General features: G+C 42.5%; 1 protein-coding gene and 1 non-coding gene across 2 annotated transcripts in view; one reads left to right on the forward strand and one right to left on the reverse strand.

Moving 5' to 3' along the window:
• col25a1 (collagen type XXV alpha 1 chain) overlaps positions 1-18164 on the reverse strand; it is a 149563-nt gene that overhangs the window by 126991 nt on the left and 4408 nt on the right. The window lies entirely within an intron of this gene.
• On the forward strand, positions 11147-11219 carry trnar-ccu (transfer RNA arginine (anticodon CCU)). The gene has a single exon. It is a non-coding gene; the product is annotated as a tRNA-Arg (tRNA).

Below are 18164 nucleotides of genomic sequence, written 5' to 3' on the forward strand. Positions count from 1 at the left end.
TGGGTTGTTTCTCCCTGAAGGTTGCTAATAGCTCCCACATTGTAAACATTTCACCGCAAGCCTTTATTCGAGGAAATGTTTCCCAGAAGAGGAAGCCATTGGCACCCATCAATCCTACGGTACAAGAGTGTGTCTTGGCTTGACGGTGCTGGTAACTTGTCAGCGGTAAGAAGAGAAGATGCAAGGGGGAAAATGCTGGACTGCTGAGAAGGAAGAGAATCTGTGTCCCTGCAGCTACGAGGCACAGTGCAGAACGTGGTTCCACAAGATTTACAAAATGCGTTGTAAGCCAAGATCTGTACCACATGCGCAAAAGAAAAATATGCTCAAACAAGGCAAACGTTTTATTTTGGTTTTGGGCAAAAAACTAAATGACACTTCATCTTCTATGCAACCAGTGACACTTATGACTCTTGGCATTTCTTGACGGAGACATTTCATACAAGTTTGCTTACTTAAGAGCCATTTGGGGAAATTACATATTGCGCGAACCAGCACGAACAATTGAAAATGTACATGTCAAGTTTATTTGACGCAGTTTTAAAGGTACAAATTTGACACTGGTGTTTATTGAAATGACCTGGTGTGCAGAGTTGACCGGGGTTGTTTTCAGGATTTTAAAGTCAGCTGGAGACTAATCCCACTCACACTGCCACCTCACCAGTACTCCAAGAATTGTAAGGGTTGCATTGCAGAACATGCATTTCATTCCCTGCACCCACTGTAGCCAACTTCTTCCAGCCGAGAAAGCCTCAAAAATCGCTTTCTGTTCTTTGTTACGAAACTGAAAGCTCTAAACTTTGTGTGCAAAGTTTCTCAAGTGTGTATCATAATGCAGATACTGCAAATAGTATTGTTAGGATTTCTTTCAGCACCATCTCCATGGGATTTAAGCATCACAACAGATGGCCAGAAATCTCATGGCCTCCACCCCCTCTTACTATTTTAGTCTCAAGTGTTGTTCTGCTGCCTGCCTCACAGTTCTGATGAGAGCTCTCTCAGGTCAGAGGCCTTGTTCACTCTAAGGGCACCAGACCATAAACAAGCGAGCCGCCATTACCCCATCTTCGCCTTCTGTTTGTCAGTTTTGACGTCAGAGGAAGGTATCTGTGGCATCTCCAAAGAGCCTTGAGAGTCTGGAAAGGTGGTGATTGATAGATGAGCTCGGGGAGTCATCAAACATCCCTCAGCCGTCTGTCTCTGAGCCTTGTCTGTGCCAGACAGCAGAGTCTGTCTGTCTGCCTGCCCACCCAACCGCGTGCATGTCCTGGCTTTGGCAAAGCTTGTCAGCACTGAGTAGCTGACGCGATGGCGAGGTGTTGTGTGCAAGTGTGTGATGACCTAAGGTCAGTCCCACCTGGACCTAAGCCATCAGACACTGTTGAATGTAGCCTGCTGAATATCAGACAGCTGCATCAATTTAAAAAAACTGCACTGATTGGAACACAATGTTCACTGCATTTGGGTTAAAAATGCTTGAGCATCAGCATTTTAGGGCATATCAGGGCACATCTTCCATAGTAGTAATAATAATAGTACTAATAGCACAATAATAGCACTTTTTCCTGTGCCCGAATCTACAATAGCTGCCAGGCCAGTTAAACAAACCTGGGTATTAATCACTCCAGGCTGTTTCAGGTTGGTGAAAGAAAAATATCCCAGCAGGATTCTTGCAGCCAGTGGTGTAGAACCTTAAAGGATATGGAGCTTAGGGTCTTGGCTCTAGGGCAGCAGAAAAAAGAAAAAAAAAAACATTACATAAAATCATTTGAAAACCCCTCAAAAAAACAGAACATGATCCAGCAAGATTTGGGCAGGAGCCAGTTTAGCCTGTGCAAAAGCGAGGTGGCACACAAGTCCTAATTGAGACTGTCAGTCTCTGCCAGAGCCACTTTGATGTGGACCACTGCACAGCTGCGAGCGGACTGTCAAAATGTTCTAAGCAAGCACAGGAGTGACTGTTTAAGAAGGAGATGGGTTTCTGCAGGATAAGCCGAAGATGAATTTTCCCAAGCTTTTTTATATACACAGCACAATCTGCAGCCTCACAGGTAAACAATTTAAAACAAAAAAAAGACTCATTCATTGAAGCAGAGCAGCGATTCAGCTGCATAGTGAGGTGTGTTTTGACACAAATAAGTGATGAGTCAGTGTGCGTTTTTACAGCATGTAACAGTGGTGATAAAATAGCCAGGAGAGCAGTGCCAATGAATGAGAGACAGCATGCCGCAGCATGGGTAATACGGCGCACAATATGGTAGCCACATCCTATTGACACCCCTCAAGGGTAAACACAGACGCAGAACAGAAAGAACACACAAGCCAGCCTTTCAGCTTCCCCCTCTCTCTGTCATCTGTTTTCTGTTTCGCTGGCGCTCTCTTGGCTAAACAGCAGCAGCCGGGACAGGCCCTGCGGCACAGCTCCAACACCCTCACCTTCTCTAATCCGCCCCCAGCACAGACACCCCGGAGGTGAAACAGACACGCACCTGTCAGCGAGGATTCGTTTAATCTCATCGATATATTATAAAAGACCCCCCTGACACCCACGCTCGAGTCTGTTCACAAAGAGCAGAGAAAATGCTGCCTGCTTGCTCGCGCACTGAATGTGGGGATGTTTCTGTATGACACCACAGAAATAATAATAACTCATTTAATGTAATGTGAGAAATAGTAAAAATGTGACTTATGGAAATGGCCCCTCCCCCCCACCCACCCAACATGAGAGAGGAAACAGTTTTTTGGCATATTTTGTTCCTCAATAAATGTCTTTGAAATGAACATGAGTATACACGTGAGCACGCAGGCAACCTTTGCCATATAACACACATTAATGGGCCAACATTAATCAACTCATCAGCACTTAGGCTTTTGATAGGTTAGCTGACGTTGATCCCAACCGCCAAATAATTTTAAAGAAAGAGTGTTAATCCCCCATCTTGGCAGCCATACAGGATATATAGTTCACTAGCTTGTCTATCTACAAAAGAGGATTATTCTGCTCTTGATTAAATATTAGCTGATTAGCAACATCTTAAACCAAATGTAAAGTACCTATGAAGTAATGCTTGATAAACCACAGCTGAAAAAACACATGTTACCTATAACTGTGATTCAGAAAGTGATGATTTAATACATAACAAACACAAGCTATCATTTTGAAGGGTGGGACTATAGCCTGCCAGAGCTAGCTCAGTGTATGACACCTTAGCGACACATTACTTAGCGACAATTACCTTAGCGACACATTATTAAATGTCTAATAATGCTAGCTAAGCTAAGTCAAAGAGAGAATAAACATGGAGCAGAGCAGTCACATGGGAAAGTAACTTTACTTGGGCTGAAAACTTGTTATGTGGCTCTAAGTGCAATTAACATGTAAATGTTTAGCTTTAAGAGCTAGCGTCTAATAGTGGCAGTGCAATGTCCTCCAGTCACTGTGATAAAACAACTATTTTTTCACCTTACTCACCAGAACGGCCCCCTCGCTTATTATATATGAAGAGCAGATTTTTCCTTTTCTGCGTGAGGTAGCATATACTTGGACAGTGTGGACAGACACTGTTCCATTGTAAGATAACTAACTAGCTAGCTAGCGAATGGGTCTCAAGATGCTGAGGGAGACTGTGGGAAAATGCAGGCAGCTGGAGAGATGAAGATAGGACTAATTTAAGCCATTTTACAGTAGGCCTATAAGGGAATCATTTGGATTTGATTTTTTTTTGTTTTGTTTTGATGAACAGAGATCTGTTTTTAAGGAGAACTAGTTTAAATCCAGGTTTAAGCAAAGAACATATGAAGTTAATTACAAGATAACAACAAGAAATAAAGTGTAGTAATTCAGTGCCTTCAAGCTTAAGCTACTGAAGTAGTCCCATTAAAAGAAGTATACCTGTTACAACACTTCCAGCTTGTTTATATAAAATAAAAATCTGCAAAGCACAGCTGCAGGCCTCATAACCATCAGCCATTCCTTAAAGGCAGTTCTCTGGCTTGCTATTATTTCTAAGTGTCATTTCTTTCCTGAACAGAGCCTCTGTTGTTTTCAGTGACATGCGTGGTGTGCCACATTCACTTAATGAAGCATGCTGACTTCCTTACTCCCCATCGTGCCTGCACGGCCTCTCGGAAGACTGTGGAGTGTGAGGAGGAAGGAAGGAGGCTATAAAAGGACACTAAAAAGACTGCAACACAGGAGTGTTGGGCTGGCAGTGCCCTGCTTGGCTCGTTTACCACAAGCTAATGTAGAACCTTAAAGCTCAAGTGTGGCTGATTTGTGTCTGAGGAAAGAAGGTGTGTAAAAGCTAATGCTGTACACAGCCCTTATTCTGGACTGTATAAAGTGTCACCAAATGTTACCCAGAACTTATTCACAACTGTATAATTGAGCAATGGCTTTTGAGAGCCTGTTTGCATTAGGAATCTGTGCACAGCTGCATTTTCCAACATCAACAACAATATGCTTTGGTAATTGTGTCTGTTTGCTATACTGGAAGCCTATTACTAAGCAATCTGTCTCCTTTAGTACATTTACAGATTTTCTTCCACTGCAGAGGATGAGCAACCTTGAAATTCCTTAAGATGGTCTGTGATAAAGTCAAGGCACTGTCTTGTCTTAAACCCCCCTGAGAGGAGGGTTTCAATGAGCAGACAGGAGCCAGACCAGTGGCCCACATGAGAGAGTCTGTGATGGAAACCCCTCTGTACACACTGCAAATCAAAGCAAAGCCATGTAAGTGTTTTTCCACACACTTTCAAGAGACAGGGAGGAATGGACCAATACACTACTGCAGTCTGGTCTCCTGTGAATGCCTTGGTGTGAATGGCTTGAAATATGCACCCAAAATAGTAAAGAAATTTTTCTAACACCCAGCAGGTCAAGGAAAGACGTGCTACAAAGAGAAAATCACTGACCTGCTGCTGAGTGCCACATAAGGCAAAAGCACGAACAGTTTAAGAAAATCAGGTTGGAAAAAATCTGGTAGTTAGCAGACAACTTTGTATAAAAGACAAAACCTGGAATGTACTTACAACAGAATCCACAGCAAAAACAGTGTGCACACAAACTATGATTGGTATGGCAAGTTCACAAGATTTGCCTGTTAGAAAAGCATATGTTAGAACTTGACCCCATATTCTTCCAGTAATGCTTGAGAGCTGTTTGCTATATTAGATATGACGCAAGCACTGGTTGTGAGGGGGAAAATATGTATTCCCCAACTGGTTGGTAAGTGGTTCCCAGAACTTCCAGCAACCACTCATTAACCAGCTAGGAAAATCACATGTTTCCCCTGACGATCAGTGGTTGCCAGATGGTTGCAGACTAGCCTCTAGGCCTGTGTGACTGGGACCATATTCACTAGATCCTATCCGGTGACCAAGTTAACGTCTCGTTAGCTATTAGCACAGCTTCATAAGCAGACAAAATTTGATTATAAATACATACTTCTTGTTTGTTAATGTAAATTCACTGTCTTTGATTATATTGAGTACAAACCAGTACATGGCACAGGTGCTAGCATTCTACCAAGATGGCATGCTAGCTTGCATACAGTGCGCTAAAACAGGGGAGCTACTAGCGTGACTGACTAGTACACATGATATATGGTGCTGGAGTCAAGGGGTTTCTTCCTTAGCTAATTACAGTAGAGCCCATATAAGTTGCACCTTTAGATCTTAGCACCTAACTTGATGAGAATGTTACAGTTTTATCCAAAAGTATTTTAATAACGTGCATTAATTTTATTACTTTTAGCTGCATAGCTCATTTTTAAAGTTAAAAAAATACTTCTTATCCAAATCATATATTTGTTACAAAAATCACATTTTACCACATTGTAAAGTTAGCTAAAATAGCTTGCAGTCTTATGTTCATATCGCCATTTAACACTGAGCAACATGTGCAATAATGGAGTCGTATTTCTGATCTTGTTCAAAGTCTACATTTACATATTACTACATGCAGTCGTACAGAAGGATTATAAATAGATTAAAGAGTCCCATTTAAATCAATGCAAAAACAAAGTACACAACTAATATCGCAAAACACGTTCTAACAATAGAGAATTTATGCTGATTTCATAAACAATTCCACGTATTTAACACCAGTTGATCTGCTGGAGATGTTACATCTGAATTCATGGACAAGCTTTCTTCTGTACAGCCTGGTTTTTGATACCAAAAACAGGCCCGTCTTTGATACCGACTGCAAATATTGACTTCTCCAGGATGGTTTCGCTGCGGCCTAGGGTTGAAGGGGCTTAGACCTCCCCTGCTCTCGGGACTGCTCCCCACACCTGCTGTGGTCGACGACCTTATTTACACCAGCACCCGTTGGAAATGTCAGTATGGGGTGCAGGAAAGCCAGAGATGTACAGGACTCAGGTACACACATAAACAGTGCACACGTATACAAACCAACACACACTCTTCTCTGTTTCATCTCCAGCCTGGGATTTTTGGGCGTCTGACAGGGGCTGCTTTCTTGGTGACAGGTAGGAGTCAAGCCAAAAGGCCTGTCTAACGCAAGCTTGAATTTTTGCACGCACATCTACACACATACACGCAACAACCATGCTACAAGACCTAACCGACATATTCAATATTTGTAGACATCAATAATGGGCAAAACCTGACCTGCTCCATCTGAGCGGCATGTTTAGAGTTTCAGAGGCCTCTAATGAATTTGGCGAGCGCAGGTAAAATCCCAGCTACCCGTAACGAAACTGTGTCACCAGAGAGTCCACACCAAGCGTAACAAGTCACACCGGTGGCCTGCCGTACTCAGGACAGAGAAGGCACGCTAAGGCAAAAGTCCTCAGGATGAAACCATTTCAGGACTTGGACATTTGGTCACAGCAGATAGAACAGTATACCATTTACCATCATCAAAGCATGCTAAACAGAGAAGGCACAGTTAACTCTCAGAGGGCCTGCTATTTTCATGAACCATTTAATGTGGCCTCCAAAGACATTACTATAATTTATCATTCTGAAGCGTCACAGAAAACCCTTTTTGGAGAGCGCATGCTAAAAACCCCAGTTTGCTTCCCATTTTCTCCCTCCAAGTCTGAGGCAAAAAGCCAAATAAATCTTTTTTTTTTTTTTTTTTTGAGGCCTGTTTGAGGAGGAATTTGGGGACCTGAACCTTCTCATGGGGAAATCCATATCAGCAGCACGCACACACAAGCTGCTCTGGTTTAAGCAAAGTGTATTTTTTTCCCCTCACCAGTTCTGCTTTCCTCATTGCTGCTTATTTCGGTCACTTTTATTCATTTATTTATTTATTTTTTGCCTCACCCAGTCGATAAATCCATTCAGTAGACCCTAAAAAGCTTGTGTCCCTATGCTCCTCTCGCTGAAGCTGCAGAGAGCCTTTGAGAGGAAGAAAGAGGCAACTGGACAAAGCAGACAAGGGGGAACACTGGTGGAAAGGAAGGGATAAATGTCCCTTGTGAATCAAAGATTGCTTGTAAAAAGACAGCTTAGCTCCTGGCCCGGAAACCACGTACTAAACATGTCTTTTATGTAGCAAAGGGATTGCTGAGCAGATAACCCCCGTCAAGTATCGAATCTTTCTGTGCCGCCATCGTTCGGAGAAAGGAAGGGGGGGAAAAATCTGGCAGCATGAATGCAGACAGCAGCACAAAGAGTTGACTGAACAATTATTAGGTCTCACCAGGCTTGACTGGTTTGTGTGCACATGGGAAATTCTTTAGCACATGGCAATTAAACACGGGCGGGTTGGGAAGGGCCTTCAACATGACCCAATTTTGACATCAAGCGGTGGCAAGCAGCGCCGTGATGATGTTTTGGTGACTTTTGCGTAACTTGTTTTACAAGCTATTTGCCTGTGCCATGGGAAAACTCAACAACAACAAGTGCTCGCCACAGACGCACACAGCCGAGCACTTTTTCCCCCTCAGCTTTGTTTTATGGGTACTTTAGTGGTTGACTGTGGAAAAACCACACGTTGTAATGGAAAGGCGTTTATGTTATAGATATGCACAGGTACGCGCTGTGTATTGTTGCACGTGAGTTTTTATTTGTTCCTGAAGTTTTCTGAGAGTTAGAGAGTTAGTGCAGTCCAAATATTTGACACTTTTCTTTTTCACACAAACTCCAGACATCCTTTTCCTCTTTAGAGGCACTTTATTAGTCTCCACCCTCCAGAAATCTAAGCTAAAAGTAATAATACACTCATTGTATTTATTAGATTAAAATTTATTTCAGTCCATGTGACACATCTCAAAGTCTGCCATCAGATATGGTGAGGTATTAGCAACCTTAGTGCGAATGAGAACTTGTTTCCTCACTCTTCTCCATGTTGACTTTGGCCAACACATGCTAATCTGAGAACAGGCCAGAGGGGAGTAGTCTACCTGGGGTAGAGTGTCAGGAGAACGATACAGCACGAGAGAGAGGTATATAATTTTTTCCTCCTTCTACGAGTTCTCACACCGGCCTTTGCACTTGCAAGATGTTGTTTTTCACCCTGAGCATCTCAGTCAGCTTCCAAGCTGTGCCCACAAATAATGTTACTTGCTATTAAAAATGACTGAATATGCACAGCCTGTGCAGAGATCGCATTTATTCAGCAGAGCCTGCCACCATAACATCACACCCAGAGCCGCAGGGCAAATGTGCAACCTAAAACGATGCCGTATGGCCTCTGTCAGCACTGTACTCTGCTTCACGTGACACTTCTCAGAGGTACTGCAGCTTCATATCCAACTCACTGATTTTGGTCTTGCTTTGCCACCGCTCATAGAAATGCAATCCGTATAGAGCGTTAAGGGTGGTGAAGAGTTTTCATCCAATTTTGTATATTCCTTCTATTAGGAAGTCTCAGAGGACTTTGCTGAATAGACAATATGATACTCTCCTTTTACCTTTACCTTTAATATCCACCTCAGCGGAGAATTAAATATTAAACAATAAAGAATTTTCAGTGATTTCTTTTAATTTAGCAGCACGGTCTCAAACTGCAACTGGATCCGGCACTGGCAAAATGTAGATTTATGGGTTTGACATTCACAAGAGTACACCGGCTCCTGTGGGACTCAGTGTTTCTTTGGTTTAAATCTTGAGTTCCACTGAGTTATGTCGTGTTATTCCCTGTTCTCACTCAGATGAAACCTACACCCTCATATTACTGAGCCCTGACATTTGGGGTAATGCAGATGCTTTGCCAGCTCCTGCCAACTGACCTCCACCTCAAAAAAAAAGTACCTCCCAGTTCATAGGTGGGATAGCCAACAGCGCATGACTAACTGCTTTAAGAAAACAAGTATATGATCAAGTCTATGTTACACTGGGGATCCGCGAAACCCACACATGTGAAAGACTTTCCCTCTCATTTGTTATGCTACATGAAAGTCTGTGGGAGCTGACAGCAAACGCATGCTGGTGCTGAACGAGTCATTAGCGTGTCAGTATGTTTACGAAATGCTCCGTATTACTTAAATTCAAATTGCACGTGCATTTGGATAAGTCATCTTATCTCTGGTACCAAATCCCACGGCTCAACATACTAGCGTTATGCTCCATTTAATCAGCCGAAACGAGCTTCCTGCTAATTCCTGTTTCTTCTTTATTTATTTTCTTTATTTATCCCCCCCCCACCACCATAGCTATTAAAATGTTTCACCGTAACAGCGCAGGTGGGAAGCATGCTGGGAAGGTAATTTGTTTGAAGTTCAAGGGCAAAGAGGTGATGGGTCCTTTCACATCTTTTACCATTTTTAACAGTGAGACACTATCTCTACCTGAAGCACCTCAGATCAGTCAAGCTGACACCTGGTAAATCTGCTGTGAAGGGAAAGTCTTCAAAAGGCTTTATTTGTTTTGTTCAGACTCACAATGGAGATAACCTTGACAACACACTGCTAACTGAATTATGACCATAAAGTGGATATATATGATTTTTTTTGTATATAAAAAGGCCTCGTCAACCATCACTGTGACTGAATCTTACTCTGCTCAAGCATCAAAGCTATAAACATGACATTTATGAAACAGCGCTCAAACACCGGGGAAGCAGCGAGAACACTCTGAGGTGCACTTACGAAACAGTAAATATTTACAATTCACAGAAAAGGAGGAAAAATGACATCAATTAAACAACTGCAAATCTGTAACAGAAGCATAAGACTGAACTTTGAGTAAACGTTGACGCACAGCGGAACATTTAAGTATGATATTCTGCAGGAGTGCACTTCTCGACGGGTTCATGCCACAAATATGCATTCAAGTTTTAGAATATGTTGAAGTTATACAGTGGACTCTGTGGCTGAATTGCCATGCAACTGCCATGGGAGGTGGTAAGTTCAAGCCAACATACAGACAAAGTCAAGTCTTGGTGAAGAGTTAATTTTGGGTTGCTGCACTGGTACGAGAAACTCATGAGAATTGGAGATGCTTCAGATAGCAGCAGGGCTCATGGGAAGTGGCTCATTAACCTGGATCCCGACAAAGCTCGGCGTGACGTCACGATGGCTGATAGAGTCTGAAAAGCTGGATTTGATTTAAAGCATTACACCCGAGGCATCGCTGTTGCTTTCTTCTTGAAGCAAATTCTTAATTTTAAAAAAGTTCAAAGTGTGGGCACACTCATAAAACAAGTAATCTAGTTAATATCACAAAGGTCTATAATAATAAAACCGACATTAATACATGCAAACATGTAAACATTAGAAAACAGTTAAAGTGCAACTTGACAGGCTTTTTGTAAAAACGCATCAGCTTGATGTTACATTGGGCACAAATGAACTTTATGCTTTCATGTTTACAAGTGAGACGTATAAAATATGCACGAGGTATTCTGCTTTACAATCTCATAACATTTCCACTCAGTGGGGCGGATTCATTAAAACCTAACAAACACAACTGTACGAATGCACTGAAGCAACCCATCAACCTCAGAGTGAACAGCATGAAGCCAGATGAATGGCATATTCAGCTGAGATAATCATCAACAGTGTGCACCAGAGCAAAGAGAGTGCTACTCTTACCTTTAAATTGGTGGACAGATTTGAAAACATTATGACTTTTATACATGTACACCGTAACACATATGTTTAAAGGCACCATTATGCAGTTGTTTGCCTCGTGCCACCTATCCTTATTACAGGAAGCCAAGGACAGAGCCCCAGTGGCCTAATGGATAAGGCACTGGCCTCCTAAGCCAGGGATTGTGGGTTCGAGTCCCATCTGGGGTGTAGATTCAGTCCTTTATTACTCACATCCCCTCACCATTTAAAACTGGTTGAAATTAAGCACAGTCTTCTAAACTATATGGTCATCAACAGTATTCAGATAGTCTGTGGTGTTTGGATGAAGCTCAGCAAAAGCCTGAACTTGATACAAGTCAGCATGGACTCATGTTTTTATGTTGTTCAAGCCAAATTCAGAGCCAAATATTGCAACAGAAATTGAGACTCATCAGACCAGGACACCAAGACAATCTTCTATTGTCAAATATGACAATAGAAGATTGTAAGTCTATGCAAAGTGTAGCCCAGGTTTGGACTGGGCTACACTCAACATGTCAAATCCTGTCAATATTTGAAATGTTAAGAGGTACTTTTTATTCTCTATACTGCTAAGAATTCTTTAAGTTCCTGTTGCTTTTCTATCAACCCAAAGCAGTCTGGCTTTTCTCTTCAGACTTGTAATGTCACTGAGAAGGGCTTTTTGTCCAGAGAACAACCACTCACTGGATATTTTTTCTTTTTGAGATCGTTCTCTGAAGTGAACCAAATCACCTTTCTTGCCCCTTCCTCGGTTTTAACTTCAGTAGGTCATCTTGACCATGTCTAAAGTACATCACTAAAAGCACTGAACTGACTTTTCCTCGCCACTTTCGCCAAGTGCTTGCTCACAGGGCGTCGTCTGATTGGTGGGGATTTCTCTGTATTATTGTAGGCTCTTTACCTTACAGTATAAAGTACCTTGAGGTGACTGTTATTGTGATTTGGTGGTTTCACTCATCACTACATTTGTGATTCCAAAATATAATAAAGTTTGATAATGATTATTTTCCATAAAGTGATAAACCAGCTAGTAGAAGTACGAACCCACATTTGTTCTTTTGCAATATGTTTTGCAGCCTTTCACAATGTGTCAAAATACCTGCTCCTGCTGATTTTTGACTGTGTGAGGGACTAGTTCAACAAATAAAATTATTTCATGAATGCATAACTTTGTCTTTACCCTTGTAAGCAATTCCTAATATTACACATAACCTGACAGCAAGTTTTCAAAGTATTAAAAAGCTTGCAAGGTTTTCAAAGTGGCTGACAGAAGAAAAGCAATTAGATGGGCACTTATTATATTTATGTCTTCAACTTCTGAATTTAGTCCCTCCATTTAAGACTAAAAACGAGGCCTATTTTGAGGCCACCACGCAGCATTAATGCCGTTTATCAAGCTGTCAGAAATTACCATTTAACGAGGCGTCTAGCCTGCTTGAACTGTATCGTATGACCAGCCAATTAAATTAAAGTGCACAGGGTTGTCTGTCTTCTGCTGGGTTTTCCAAGCCTTAACTGTGGCTTACACAGCTGTTTCTACCCTCTTCTTCATCAGATAGAAGGGGAGGGGCTCTCTCGAAGCAATACCGTCTGAGCTGCGACCAGACGACGAAGCGACTTTCTGCGTATCGATTCACCTTCGCAGACATTGATGCAGTACACGCATGTACGTTCACAGGTAGGCTAAATCTGGCACCGTACTGTTTGTTGTTATTTCACTGCGTGTTCTAGATTAATTGCATGCTAAAGGGCAGGAAAAGTAATCATAAATATTGTGGAAAAATAGTATTACATAAGCTGTAATTAGAAAACCGCATTCCACACTGTTTTTAACATCACAGTTGACAGAGATTAAGAATGAATGGCCTCGTTTCATTTTATTCCACGCTTTCTTCCTTTCTTAATTGAGAAAGGACACATAATAACATAAAAATATTTCCCAGCGCCGATCGCCAAGCTACAAAGGCTCTGTGGTGGCATGTTTCTGTGATACTCCATATTTGTACTCTGAGGGGGGTGATATCAGCATATTCTGCTGTCCAGTTGTGTTCACAGATGTGCAATAGCACATATGTGAGTGCAAAAGGGCTCGAATAATTGCTCAGTGTTTTTATTACCCTCCCTGATCTACAACATGACTCATTTTTTACTTCACATTTAGCAGAGAAGTAAGAGCCGCCAGACAGTACGCAAGTCCTCTGTTTACTGGTTGTCATCAAGGACGCCAAGAGGATTTGATGCGGGACATTATGATATCTTAAAATGAACCTAGAAGAAGAGGCAGTAAAAAGAAACATTAAGAAACACCCAGAAAAGGTGTATCAGCCCATTGGACGGGAAACACAACAGTCTGATCCAACCGACTGCTTGGCGTACCCTGTGGGGAGTCTGGGAGCATGCATCATTTGGCCAGCCGCTGGGCAAACCCAGCTTGCCTCCATCACTTTTTCCACTTTGACAAATTGCCTGATTCCCCACTGTCTTTGAATAGCTTGAGGGACTGCCTGCTTGTTTGTGCTGAAACTACATGGTTTAAAAATTGATGAGCGGGCGTTTCAAATTATTAGCGCTAATAAATGTTTACAACCACTGTAAATAATTGAACTTGAAGTATCAAAAAACCCTGGAAATAAAAGTCCTCCTCAAGTGTTCTCAACATCTCTTGAATGTTTGAGCCTCTCTGTACACAGTAATGCATGTTCAGTGTGCAAAAGAAAAACTCTTTATGTAATACCTTTATGCTACTGAGAAGAAAAAAGACAAATGAATGAAAAATAGAAAAATACAGTTATTATTTGTAGTCAAGTGTTAGAGATAAACTCATCAATCTCTCCACCTGAGGAAAGAAACTGCTCCGAAATCTAGTGTTATATCAGGGAATACTTCTATTGATCGCCAGATATGAGCATTGGGAACAAGCTGTGGTTGGGGTAGGTATTATCTTATTGGCTTCCCTTTGGGCTCTGCAGCTCATCGATATCGCAGTTTACCGAGTGCCAGTAATATTCTGGGCAGCTTTAATGACCCACCGCAGAACCTTCGGGCCTTGAGCCATTTCCATCCCATACTTTGCTCCTCTGGAAAGAGGAACACGACACAGGAATTAAGCATTCTGAGTTTTCCTTAATGAGTTCAGAGCTTGCGTTATTAGGATGGAGATGCACGATGGTGACAGATTCACTTTGACACCGGAAATAAAACTCTTCGCCTACTCTACTTCAGCTCCTCTGATGCAAACAGAGGTATGTGTCTTTGGCTTCTTTTTCCAAAAGTAATGTGTCAAAGTATCCTTTCGGAAGACACGGAGTGAGTGAGTGACTGATTGGGCGAATGAGACTCATCTTAAAACGTGCTGTGAGTACTCACGTTGAGTAGAAAGGTACTATACGTCCAGCCCATCTGAGTACTGTTGGTGTTAGGTTGATTTCTGAGCACTTAAAGATTGCTGACCTTCGATCACTGTTTGTCTCAGTGTCACCAGCTCTTCTACTGATAGAAAGCTTCTCTGTGATCGCCTACAATCTGAATCAGGATTTGCCATTTTTGGAGCTGTGGAAGTGATCATTACATGGAAAAGCTCAAGCTGCAATCAGACTGTGGACTTAAGTAAATGATGCATATAAGCAAAACATTGGGCTCAGCAAAGGCCATCCATGTATTGTTTCTAGAAAAGCCCATAAATAGCGGGTAGACTATATCAACAATAGTTTGCATGACGTCCACACACTGGCAAAACTATCGCTTTCTGCTGTGGCACACCAGCCTGTTTTATTTGCAGTGACTATTCTTATTAGGCTGATGAAATACAGAGCAGCGGCATCTGTGACCCTCACCCGCCATCCTCCATGCCTGCGAGGCCTGACAGGCCTGGGGCACAAAGCCACAGGCAAGGGAGGCGGGTGCAGGAGCATGTGGGGATCGCCTCGGGGGTTCCTAGTTTTATTCTGTCTGGAGCCCAGAATTTCCATGAAAGCTGGCATCATCAAGCTATACTGATTTGAATTTGATGACAGACACTGGAAAGACATTCTTACAGTGAAAAGAAATTAAACATGTACTCGTTCAGACAATTGGGTTAGACTGAAATCTAAATCAGAGAGCATGATGCTGAGAAACACTAGCAACATAGTTACCAGCCAATTAATGTAATATTACAGTAATGTCACTGTAATAGTTATTCACGCTGATGTACCACCAGCAACGCTTCACAAATAGCAAACAATGACTACTTTAGACGCTTCCCCAGGAGAGGCATTGAAAGGGTATCACTTGTCTGTCTGAATACTAGCAGGTCAGGGATGAGTATGCAGGCTCGTGAAGAAGGAGACTTCAGTAGTTTTCAGAGGGAGCACAACTTCAACTTTCAATCTAGTGTCAGAGGGCACCCAGTGCTACGAGGCAGAGGGTTTATAAGTCGTCTTTTGTGGATGATTTGCCACCCTGCTCTCACATAAGCCTGCCGGATCCTGGGAGAGGGAGCATCAAGGCAGACCAACAGCAGTGATTTCACACTGGAGGTTACAGGGCAATGTGAGCAGAAGCTGTGTTAGCATGCATCACGACCACCAAGATGAATATGCGGACATCCGGTTAATTGGCTGGAGCGTAGCATGACGTTTTATAATCATCTTTGCAGAATCTTTTTTGCTCCTACATTTTGATCTAAAACAAAAAACAAAAAACACAAACTGTGAGGACTAACTTCCCAGATTAGTAACAAGAACGAGCACGTGAGCACATGCACGCAGGGCGAGAAGCCTTAACGAAAGGCATAAGGCCACACTGCTCTAAGGGTGCTCCACCTTTAATAATTTGTATCTCATTGTTCAGCGTTGTGCTTTGATAATGCCGAAAACATGCCAAAGAAGAAAGCATGTCAAAAAATTAAATAAAAGGAGACAATTCTTTTATTAAGCGGTTGGGTGTGCCACAGGCTTTCAAAGTTCTGGTGATGGAAACCTCTTCATTTCCAAGTAGTAAGTGTACAAGCAGCCAAGACAGGATCTCCATGCTTCCTGCTTTATTCCACACAAAATGACGACTGAGGATCACCGCCAGGAAATGTTTCGAGGACACATGAGACGAACCATTAGGCAAGAGCATTTGGATTCTGGTCCATTCCTTTGGCCCCGTTCTCCCAGCCTGAGGTGCTTGAATCTCCAGCAGAGTGCTGTTGACATCGCTCATAGAAAAATCATGTGATCTGCTCTCCATTATGAGCGTCCCCTCAGCTTAATGTATAGTTAAAAAGAGAAAAGTGCGTCACCCTTTCAAAGCCCCGCAGTCAGTTCCAGTGCATTCAACAGAGCGACTTCACCATCTCCAGTAAAAACTGTTGTGTCAAATAAAGAAACCATGTGTTCCCTGCCATTTATAACCAGCCTTGTGTAAATTTAGAAAATTAAGGTAAAAGTACCACTTGTGATGATTCATCCCGATAAATCACGTCATGTCAATTTATTGGGAATGATGTGGAGTCGGAGGTGAATGAGTCAGGCTTTTCATGCATAAAATGACTCCGGCAAGATGTTATTCACTATCTGGAGTCCACTGTTCTTTTTTATGGCGATATACTTATATGCAATTGAACAGCAATCAAAATCATAATTGCCTGTTCACCTTTGCCTCCGGGCAAAGTTTCCTGGGCTCCAACATTGTCTCCGACCTCACGTGGTTGCAAAAACAGCCTAACCGGACTCACTTAACCAGAAGCAGCTGGCCTCAGTGGCTACCTGGAAGTCTGCTTAGCTTTACCTATCACTCAGTGATTACATGGCTATTAGTGCACCTCCCACCACCAAACCACACAGAGGGCTTAATTCAAAAGCTGTCAGTGATTAATTACCAGTTGCCTCTACTGAGGTGAGGATATCTGAGGGGATAGGCATGACTGTAACTGTATCAGGCCAGAGGGATTACACACTTGGCGAGCCAGAAAGGGAGACTGGAAACCAGCGTGGCCACAAAGAGTTGAAAAGGAGCGATTGGGTGGAGAAAGTTGGGACTGGTTTGAAATGTGTGTATTTTCACTCTTGGTAAAGAAATCAGATCAAGTCAGGAGATGACAAGGATGAAAGGAAAAAAGCTGCATGTGCTTATGATTGTATTTTGCAATCTAAAAGACAGAACATCCAGCTGATGTGGCCCCCTGCTGCCCTTCTGCACTTGACAAGCACTACTGGGTATTTTGGAGGGGGGAGAACAAAGTCCCACACATTACAAGTAATATGTTCCTGTTTTCTCAAGAGTGCTTCAGCCAGTGTTTTGCTGCCAGGCTTTTTGAAGTGTTAACATCAAGAAATGCTGCAGAGTGGGGAAAGGGGGCTGCGCGGGGAATTAGGCGTATGGGTGAGTAAACAGGAGAAAGCGCAAACCACCAGTGCTTGCTGACGGCACATTTTATTATGGTCCCATTAAAGAACAGGCCCTGTTTGGAATGCAGATCCCAGGGAAGGAGAAGGTACACGCACATTTAAAAAAACAAGAAGAAGGAAAACAGCCCGCGAATGCTGAAACAATTATTATAAAGGGACTCGCTTCAGTGTAGAGCACGGTGTGGGTGCGACTGGAGACATTCTTACATCATGATGGCTTCACAGGTTTGATTTACTCCCTAATCGTAACGGAGGGTGTAAAATAAGTTTTCAGACAATGTGAAGCTCAGGATAACTGACTGTTGTTCAAAGTGAGTAATTTGGCTCTGCAGTTTCTTTGCTGGGCTCCCCACCACACACTAAACTCACACTAAAACTCAATCCATATGTTTTAATTCACGCTGTGTACCTTGTTGTCAAAACCTGGCACTCACACACACACTTACTCTGTCTGCTGGCTATTTTGTCAGACATACGTGGGCTATTTGGAGATCTGGTAAGCTTACGTTTTACCACTCTACACTCCAAATATATTTTTTTCACTATTCTTCATCCCTGATCAACCTGAACCTTTTTCCCTGTAACATTTTTCCCCTCTCGTTTTTCTGTCTCTAATGTAATTTTCTGTCTCCTTAATGGCGTGAAAAGGCTCGCCCTGCTCCTCACTGGGTAAGTGAAAAAAACCATAGGAGAGCGTGGCAGTCTCCATTTCTGTGTCTTACTGAGCTATTAATCTATCCTGCAGTCCATGCTAGGT

This window comes from Perissodus microlepis, chromosome 3 (genome assembly GCF_051167445.1).
Source record: "Perissodus microlepis isolate ML-2025 ecotype Zambia chromosome 3, ASM5116744v1, whole genome shotgun sequence".
NCBI classification, from domain to species: domain Eukaryota; kingdom Metazoa; phylum Chordata; class Actinopteri; order Cichliformes; family Cichlidae; genus Perissodus; species Perissodus microlepis.